Below are 10,744 nucleotides of genomic sequence, written 5' to 3' on the forward strand. Positions count from 1 at the left end.
GGTATCCTGAGATCTCCTTCTACCCTCAAGGGGTGGTATCTGCCCTCTCTTATCTCCCAGCTAAATGCTTGGCATGATCATTTCTTGGGTGGTGCAGTCTTCAGTGTTTGCCCCAGGTGCAAAACTTTGTAGTTAAGGTTCTGTCAAGCTCATTTTTATAGACAAAGATAGAAAAGTTCCCCAAAGTTCCGTGATGTGCCCGAGGTCACAATTAGTAGCAGAGCAGAAACTAAAACCCAGCCATCCGAACTTCTATAGAGATGTCTGCGCTACAGAAATCCTCTTTGCAGCACTGATTTAATTTCCTGTGTGAAAGAAAAAAAGTTTTCTCTTTATTTCCTTTCAGTCAAATTCTCATTGATTTCCTTGTAATGAGTGTGCAAAGGCTTGGTAAGAATACCACCTAGGCTTTCAGGTGTCAAATCAGGGAAGACCAGCAAAGACCTGTCTCTCATTCCTTTCTAACACTGGTGCCCAGGGCAATTAGTTGTATAAGGAAGAGCAGAGAGTTCACAAATGAAGAACTGTGATTCAGAAAACTCTGCCCACTACTTTGTGAGCTCATTAAGGCTACAGTGGACTTTGAAGTAATTTTTGAGCATTTTCTATGGGAAGAACCACATAATTTCCATTTCCAGTGAGCTGAAACATGTAGAATAAAGGCAAATTGGATCAGAGCCTGAAATAAATGAGATGTTGAATGGATTAGCCACCAAGAAAGAAAAATGAAGACAAATTAAAAAGAGAAATGGTGGTTTTCTCTGACCAAGCAGCTAGCTTTCCCCATCCCTACTAAAGATATTTCAACCCTAGAGATGTTCTCTAAATATAGGTGAAATTCAAGAGATCAGTATCTCCCCTCTCCTTCCTGCAATTAGTGTCAATATCCAGCATTCAGATCTATCAAAGAGGAACAAGGGAACAGGAAAGAACCCTTCTCTTCTTGGTCCCCCCTTTTTCCATGAACAAAATCGTTAAGAATGCATTGTCTACCCTCATACTCTCTTGGTTGATCATTTCTAGAGAAAAGAATGTTCTGGTAGCAGCATTACTATGAAATCACCCCTTGTCACTGTTCTTTCATCCTCCCTATAACACAACTACCAAGAGAAACTAGATTTCATGAGATCTTACCATATTTATGCTGTGTTTGTAATTCTAGCTCTCCCCCAACAAATTTTTAAAGGATATGTGTTTCCATCTTAGAATAAAATGTGTTGTTTCTTATCATATCTTACAAAAGTGAAGGTGCAGGGGTAGCTTTTTCAGGGTTTTAAAAACAAAACAAAAATGTGACTATAGTATGTCTGTCCCAGATAAATGTTTAAACATCAGGTGACCCTGCTATATATTAACCTGATCTTATTTAATAGCAAGAAACAGACGCTGGGAAAGACTTCATGCTCACCCTGATTTATAGGGCTTCTCCACACTGAGGAGTGCTGGGAAAGAGTCAAGCTCTCTGAGGTTCTCAAAAAAGTGGATGTCCTTCCATCCCCTAGATTCCACTCTCTCTGGGTGCTGCAACTACTTGTCAGTAAAGGGGATAAGATTATTGTGACTTTACACAATCAGAATCTGGTCTGAACATCCTTCTTCCTCCACGTGTAACAGTGATTAGCTTGCCCTTACTTCCTGAGAGTCAGGTGTGTTACATTCAAGGTGTGATGAAGCCAGTTTATATTAACTCTCAGGAGCTAATTGTTAAATTTTAAGTGCTAACGTTTGCACCTAGGAAATCAGCAAATGCTACAAATCAGGATGTAATTTATTGTTTTGCTAATTAGATAAGATTTAAGAAAATTATGGAGAAAATGATAGTAATACAAACTGAGCTTAAGTGTTTCATGCATAGGATTTTTTGTAGCATAGATTGTTAAAAATATATCAGCATTCATTCCTCACCAGAGATCTCCATTAGTCAATAGTCAGTCAATACACATTTAGTAAGTGTCATTATGTGTCAGGCACCATACCAAACATGGGGAACCAAATAAAAAGAAAGAGAGCCCCTGCCCTCAAGGAGCTTATAGTCTAATGGAGAACACAACACACAAAAGGAACCTGAAAAGGTAAAGGAGGGTGTGAATATAAGCAAGCAAGAGGACCTCCCGAGGGTATGATGTGGATTTGTAAGTAGAGCAACTGTTGGAAATGAAGTTAGCTGGGAAACTGAGCCTTCTATAAAGGGAGGCTTTGAGAGTCTATTACTCTGCCCCAGCCAGTCCTTGATTCAGAGGGGCAAGGGATCTATAAGTATGAGGAGGTAATTAGTATCAAAGTTGAATCAGTCTCCATCATGATGAGATTTCTGATGATGAATTTTTCCTGGGGAAGGCATGATATTTGTGGAGCTGAAACCAAGCAGAGCAGCTGGTACCCTTAAGGAGTTTAGGAGAAATCTAATCTCTGCCATTTGCTCAAGCCCTCCACCAATTATCCTTCCTCAATTTTAGGGATCCTCAGCACCCCAGTTCTATTTAACAGCTGGATTAACTTTTACAAAGGAATATTTACTTCAAAAGTACAGTAAGAGTAAACATTCTAAACTTCTCCCCGGCACCTTAGGAGATAATCTCCCCCCCCTTAATTAATTCATTCTTAATTAATTCATGGGCTAGGGAAGGAGACAAAGTTCACAGTTTAATCCAGTTCCTATAGAGCCTCTCACCAAGTTCCTCATTTAAACACCCTCTTCCTTGTCACCTTTCACCCCAGAGTACTGGTTTCTCAGAGTTTCTCTGTTGGGTTTGCAGTAACACATAGCCAGTTATCCTGGTTCCAAAGTCACCAAGACTCAAGCCCCTAGGACTCTGATGCTTGCACCTAGAACTGAGAAGAACAAACTAAAAAGATAAAAACACCAAGGCCATTTCTTGAGGGAGGTCACAGGAGGGAAAGGTGGTCCTTCTCCCATCCAGTTTACTGCATGATATCCATGCTGTGGTTAAATAAGACCATTACCCTATAGGTAGCTGGAAAGAAAAAGAGAGACACTATCTCTGTCTGGTAGTTTTAAAGATGCAGACAGGTCCTGCTACAAAGCCAATGAAAAGAGGTTGCCCTCCTCCCACCCCATACTGATGTCTCCCTCATGAGGTTTTCCATCTTATGTAGTCTGCTTTCCATCTTAAGTGGTCAGTGAAGGTACCAAAGCCCAAGTACATGTGAGCTTGTTATATATTTCACTGAACCAGTTACATGACTTTAGCATAGTGGGGTAACCTCCGAATTGGAATGGATAGAGCATACTTAACTATATATTCTATGATAAAAGAAATAAAGCAACATAATAAAACATCTACTGCATGCCTGTCAGCTTTGTGCAAGAATCTCACCTCTAGAGTACCTATAAGCACTCCTAGTTAATATTAATTTAGTAAGATTAGTATCTCTGAGGGCCATTATAATTTTTTTCTTTATTTCATGGGTTTTTTTAGCCAAAGAATTCATCAACAAACCTAGCTGAATACCAAAATCACTATATTCAATGTATTATCTACACATGCAGGATTAAGTTCAACCAAATACTCAAATAATTCTAGAGGGAAATAATAATGCTTCACATTTGCTTTATCATTAACAAGTCCTTTTACATACACATTCTCATCTGAGACACTTCTTGAAGTAACTATGTAATTCAGAGGAAAAGTTTTGTGTCTTTTTCTTGAGTTTTCTGGACGATCACCTCAGTCCTCATTACTTTGCTACTTTGAGGGATTTATTATCTCATCATTATGGACACTCCTCCCACTGGTGCATATCAAAACCCACCCACAACCTCTTGTCCTAAGTCATTCTTATTCTCTTCCTATCAAAAGTCCTCCATCAAGAATATAGCCAATGCAAGGCAACCCTTTCATTGGGTCTTTACATATTAATACATACCAGTGCGACGTTTAGAGTATCTCTTATCTCTCACTCTTGGTACACATTTCCAAATCAAACATTTCCCCAATGTCTTTTGCACTACTTCTTTTACAGAAGTCACCTTCAGTAACCTACTGTACCTTGCTTTTGCTCATTATCCAAATTTCTGTTGTAGTTTTGGATGCTTAACATCTTGCTTCTTTAGTGATTGTACTACTCTATGACTTAGTATCTATATAGCATCACAAGAAGCAAGTTGTGTTAAAAAAAAATTCATTTGTTCTTTTCAGGGAGCACTTAGGGATCATTGGCAGTACAATGCTATTTTCAAACTGTAATAAATCCAATCCAATCTCATCCTTTTCAATTTTCCAACATTCTCCATCTGTAGTGCCTAATATTGATAGACTAAGCCACTGAGCCGACCATCCAACTGCAAATCATGATCTGAGCAAAAGGTATTCTTTTCAGTGATACAATTATATGTAAAAAAAAAAAAAAATTAAGAACATGATGCTACCAAAAAATAGGCTTCATAATTAGCCTTGTTGCCAAGTCATGTAGATTAAAATTTTATGTCTTATTTAATTTTTAGAAGTAAATGAATATAGTAACTTTTAATGCCCCTTTTCAGTTCATTACTCTATTTCACTCTAACTATAGATCCCAAAGAATTTTGCCTCCATTCTCATTTATGTCAATATGCAAACAATGTAAAAGATTGTATCACACTCCATTCACATACACTTTTTCTAAGAAAGAAAATCAAGCATTTCTTATTTTTAGGACTACACTTAAAAGGGGACATGTGATTTCCCTGAAAGATTTAAGACATTGTTCTTTCTTTTTTCTTTTCTTTTTAAAAAAAAATGGTCGCTTAAAGAGTGAACTTCTGTTAACTCATAAATATATATGATTTGTTAGTACAGAATCAAAAAAAGAGGCTCTAAGAAGCATTCCGATAGCATATAATTCAAGGCACTCAATGGAAAAACAGAATTGTTAAGTGATAATAAATACAAAACAATTGTGACATGCTTTTTTTTTTAAGAGATGAAACTATGGAGATAACCTAAACCACTTGATATAGTTTTCCACTGGTAATTCAGACTACTCTCCAATTCTAAGCTCACATATATGTGTGTATACACACACACACACATCCACTGTTAATCAATAAACATTTATTAAGCACGAATTATGTGCCACATCACTCTGCTAAACACGGGATACAAATATGAAAAAGAAAAACTGTCTGTGTCCTCAAGAAGCTTACAATTTAATGTGGGAAGATAACAATGATAACAAGGGATGTGGATAGAGAAGAGTAGGACTGAAGCAATGCAGGCATGGTGGAGAAGTCAAAGGAGAGCAAAAGGTAGAAAATGAAGAAATGTTTGTCCTGGGTCCCCTCCTTAATTGGAGGTTTTAAGCTCATCGCTCTTCCCTCCAATCAGAAGGAGGGTATTGATGGAGTATGAGTATCAAGGCTGACTTTATCTTGCAGGATGATAAGGTTTCCCAATGATGAGGTTCTTGGGGGCATAATGGAGACATCAAATGAGTACAGCTAGGTAAAAAATTAACCAATCAATAAGCATATATGAAGGGGGAAGGTAGGAAAGGAGGAGGGGGAAGGGGAAGGGGAAGGGGAAGGGGAAAGGGAAAGGGAAGGGGAAGGGGAAGGGGAAGGGGAAGGGGAAGGGGAAGGAGAGACAAGGTAAGGTGCTTCAGTCTGTATTCTAAGTCCATCATTTCTGTCTGGAGAAAGATAGCAAGTTTCATCTGAGTTCTTCGGAAATGCACTCACTTGTTTTTCCACTGCAGATTGTTAGGCTGAACTCTTTTGAAAGATTATGAACCTCATTTAGGAGAATCCACAGTGTTCCAGGGTTTGATATAATCACCATAATGTCATCCTTAATCAGAAGCATCTGGATAACTTCATTATCTATAGGGAATTCCTCTTTCACTTGGACTGTGTGCTAAGAATGTTCCATGATAGGGGCAAGCATATCTCTTCTTGCTTTGTGCCTTGCCTTAAAACATTAATCAAAGGATCATTGAACAAAGTTATCTCTGTTGTTGTATCTTTCATGCTTTTGGCATATGCATAGGAGACAGCTTGCTAGAGGTGAAGCAAGGGTTCTAAATGCATGATTCACAGATCCCCAAGATGTCTCTGCATGGATTTTAAGGGGTTCGTGAATTTGTTCCATATTTTGGTAACTACTTCAATTCAATTAGTTTCTGTCATAATCCTATTTATTTTATTTCATGAATTTGAAAACATTATCCTAAGAAGAGCATCTATAGGCTTCACCAAACTGCCAAAAGGATCCATGACACACAAAAAGATTATGAAATGCTCCTTTAAAGTAGCATTTAGCTCAACCGAATCAAATGCATCTTTTATAGTCAACAAACAACAAACATATCAGTTTTGTATTCTCAATAACTTTCAGCCATTTGTTTGAATAAAGATATGATTTGCTATTGAATATTATTTGTGAAAGCCTACAGGCTCCTTTCCCATACCTTCATCAAGAATGCCCTTGATGCACATGGATATTTTTTCATAAAAACTGTAGATTCTTAATAAATGTATTTTGATTGACTGATAGAGATAAGAAAAGAAGCATATCAGCTGGCAGCCATTAGCATTCTTGCAGTCACCTTTGAGGGGTTTTTTTCTCAGTTTTGGTACTAACCTAAGTTTCAAATACTTTATTAACTGATCTCTCAACACCCTCAAAATTATTACCTGTAGCAAGGACTTCCTCCACTTATTTCTGTTCTAATTCAGTTGTTCTTATCATCTTTGTTTCCGTAGTGCCATTTCTACTTCTTCAAATAAATCTTAAGGATTATGGTATTATGGTGTTAGAGTTCAAATCTGGTAACCACATTCTCATTGATTAAGAGTTTGTTATAAAAATCTTAACACTTCTTTTCCATATTTGTCTATTTCTTGTCATACTTCCTATTTTAGCATTCAAGATCCTTAAGATAATTTTTCTTAAATAGATCCTTTACCAAACTTGATGTAAACTTGGTTTTTTCCTCTTATTCTTGCTATCTTGGAAGGAGAGGGGCACCAAGGGGAGACTATTGCTTATAATATCTTCTATAAGATTTTACAAAACAATTTATGTTCTAAACTAATATTGCTTATTGCTGTTATGTCCCTCCTTCCACTTACTAGGCTGCTTTAGGGAGTACTATTATATATTCAATTAAAAGGAAGAGTTAAAATATCCTTGAGCTTTAAAAATAGAAAGCGGCTATGACCACTATTAGGTTATATTAGGTATTTTTCCCAAAGAGCCAAAGATAGAGGAAAAGAACCCATATGCATAAACATTTATTTTTTAAAATACATATTTTTTCAGTTACATATAAAAACATTAATATCAATTTTTTTTTTAGTTTTGAGCTCCAAATTCTCTGTCTCCTTCCTACCCTTCTCCCCTCCCTAAGATGGCAAGTGTTTTGATATAGGTTATACATGTACAATCATGCAAAACATATTTCCATATTAGTCATGTTGTAAAAGAAAAAACCCAAACCAAAAAATTAAAAAGTAGTATGCTTTAATCTGTCATGCATCATTTTATTGGTGAGAATAGCTAAGTCATTCACAGTTGATTATCATACAATGTTGTTCTTACTGTGGACAATATTCTCCTGCTTACTTCAACATGCTTACTTCATTTTGCATCTGTTCATGTGAGTCTTTCCAGGTTTTTCTGAAAGTATCCTGCTCATCATTTCTTATAACCCAATAGTATTCATCACAATCATATACCACAACTTGTTCAATCAGATCCCCATTGATGGGCATCCCCTCAATTTTCAATTCTTGACCACACACCAAAAAAAGGGCAGCTATAAATGTTTTTTATACATATAGGTCTTTTTCCATTTTTTAAAAATCTCTTTGGTATACAGACCTAGTAGTGCTATTGCTGGGTCAAAGGGATTACACAGATTTATAGACCTTTGGGCAGAGTTCTGAGAGAAATTATAAACTACTATATTAATAGCCTATTATTAATTTGAGATCTAGGCTTTGCTCCTTTATTTCCTTATTTAAAGTCCAGCCCCCTCAAAAAAATCTGTCTCTGAAGGACATGATTGATTGATGAGATTGTCCTAGCCCTCAAGGTACATGTGACCCTACCCAACTAGAAGACTGTATTTCTGTTTAGAGTTTAAATAGAATCCATTCTGGACTAGTTCTTACCCTGAGGAAAAAAGCCCCTGTCCTTGTCAAATAGTGAGATACTGTCCCCAAAGCTGGGATCTTTGCATTTATCAAACACTATATTACTATGGTCATTACCTGCTATGTATTGTATACTCAATCTGTTTTGCTGATGCACCACTCTATTTGTTAGCTAGTATCAGATTGTTTGGATAATAACCACAGTTAATTAATCCAAGATGATAAAGGCAAGCAACAATAAATTAAGAGGGTGATGTTTTAAGAGATTTTTATAACAAATACTTCACTTTTTCATGAGCAAGAAAAAATATCATTTATGAAAGGTTAAATAATGATCCTTTTGTGGGTAAGATGATTATGATTTTCAAAAATGGGACAAATTTCAACAAAACTAATAAAAGACATGAGATAACTCTATGAAGATCATAAATCTGCAAAAGTCAAGCTACAGCTTTGTTCAGGAAGATTTCAACCTAATAGTATAGAAAGGGTCAATGAAAATGAAGCTGTGCAGCAAAGGAAAAAGTGAGCGAATAGGACACACCTGACTACATCTATGTAATTAATCATATCCATTGTCATGAACTCTCAGGTCCAACAAAGTAGAATTCATAGCAAGGGAGACTTGAAAAGTTCTAATTGAATAACTCTACACCACAGAGATTACTGACTGGCATGAAAATAACTTTCTGTGGCATCTCTGACACACAGACTAATGTCTTATAACTCTAGTTTCAGTCAGTGAGCATTTCCTTCTTACCCAGAGGATGCATGAACACATGAAGGACAGTCTTCCAAAGGTTAACATGAAGTGGAGGTGGGATGAGTAGTAGTGTGAATAAAATATTCTCCAAAGTAAGTACAAAGTGACCTTTCATAGAAGCCTTATTTTAGAGCATGCCCTGAAGCAAGATGGTGATAGAGATGAATGGAGCTGGCTTTTCATGCCTTCTCCTGGTATACCTACAACCCTTGTGAATGCACTCCAAAGTTTTACAGTTCTACTATAAGGAGAAAAAAATCTAGGCATCTGTGAGCCCACAGCAGAAATTACCCATAAAAATACATCACAGGGGAGCCAAAACTAGCACTCAAGCATCCATTCAATAAAACTATTCTCTCAGATGATGAATCTGTCACAATCAGCCAGCAGCATAAGATAGAAATTGACACTGATTGTGATGAACTCCTGTGCATGTTAACCTCTTCTGCTAACGTGGTCAACAAGGTGATACTTTGGAAAAGAAATCAGTAAATCAGCCCATTACTTGGGAAACTTAAAAGAAGTCAAACCCATAAGAAGCCTGGTAGAAAATCCAATTTTGATTTTAAATCTCTTTGCAAAGAAATATAGGGAAAAGTAAATAATGATAATGATGACTGAAAGGGGAGGGAAGAGGAAGCCAAGGTAAGTGGCAAAAAAAAAAATTGTAAAACTGATAAAGGTTAAACAGATCATCTGATGCAAACAGCTTTCCCAGGAATAATACAAGATTTAAGTAAAGTAAGAACAATGACAATCAGATAAATGTCACCTGTATTACACTCAACAATGACTATCCAAAGCTACGTGATAAATACTAAATAATGGTAGGCAGAAGTCAAATTGCACAGCAGTATTAAGTCCAGGAAATGTCCAAGAATTAATTCAGTACATTTCAAAACAGCAATCAGTCATAAATCATCAGCAAAAAACAAGCAGTTATTTAGCACCTACTATGTGCTAGATACCATGTGGATATAAAGAAAGGCAAAGACAAACTCTGCCCTGAAGGAATTCACAATCTGATGATGGAGATAATATAAAATTAGCTGTGTACAAACAAGCTATGTATAGGATAAATAGGAAATAATCCACAGAGGGAAGGCATTAGAATTAAGAAACATAGAGAAAGGCTTATTATAGAAGGTGGAGTTTTCACTGGAACTTAAAGGAAGTCAGGGAAGCCAGGAAGGAGAGCTTTCTAGGCATGGAGGACAGCCAGGGAAAATAGCTGGAGCTGAGAGACAAGAGGGTCTGCCTTGAGAAACAGCAAGGAAAGTAGTGCCAATGGATTGAAAAATAGTGCATGGTAGGATGTAAGGAATAAGAAGGCTAGAAAGGTGATGAAAATGGGCAGAGGGCTAGATTATGAAGGACTGAATGCCAAACAGTGTCCAGCTGAACTGGTTCACCATGGGATCAAGATAGTGGAAGGAGGAAAATGTAACTACTGTAGGGGTGATGCCCTGAGAGTGAAATGAGGAATTGAGTGATTAGAGTCACAGTATGGATGAAGAACAGGATTTAATATTGGAAGGCAGAGAGAGAGTAGATAGATTGCAATCAGATAAGATAATTTCAGAGTTCATTAATATGAAGGTAGTGCATTTGTGGGTGGTAGCAAGCTTAAGGGTATGATGGTCTCTGTGTGTAGCTGAGGTCAGGTGGAGGAGTAGGTCATAGGAAATGAATAGGTTGAAGAACTGGTAGATTAGGGCATTTGAGGGAAAGTCAATATGAATATTGAAGTCCACTAAGGCAGGAAGAAGTAAGGGAAGAAAGATGGTGGTCCAGGTACTGAACTCATTGAGGAAGGAAAAGGGGTGTCCTGAAGTTCTGTAGACAACAGCTACCAGGATTTGATTAAAGGTAGATGTAGATTG

This window comes from Notamacropus eugenii, chromosome 5, assembly GCF_028372415.1.
Source record: "Notamacropus eugenii isolate mMacEug1 chromosome 5, mMacEug1.pri_v2, whole genome shotgun sequence".
Lineage (NCBI taxonomy): Eukaryota > Metazoa > Chordata > Mammalia > Diprotodontia > Macropodidae > Notamacropus > Notamacropus eugenii.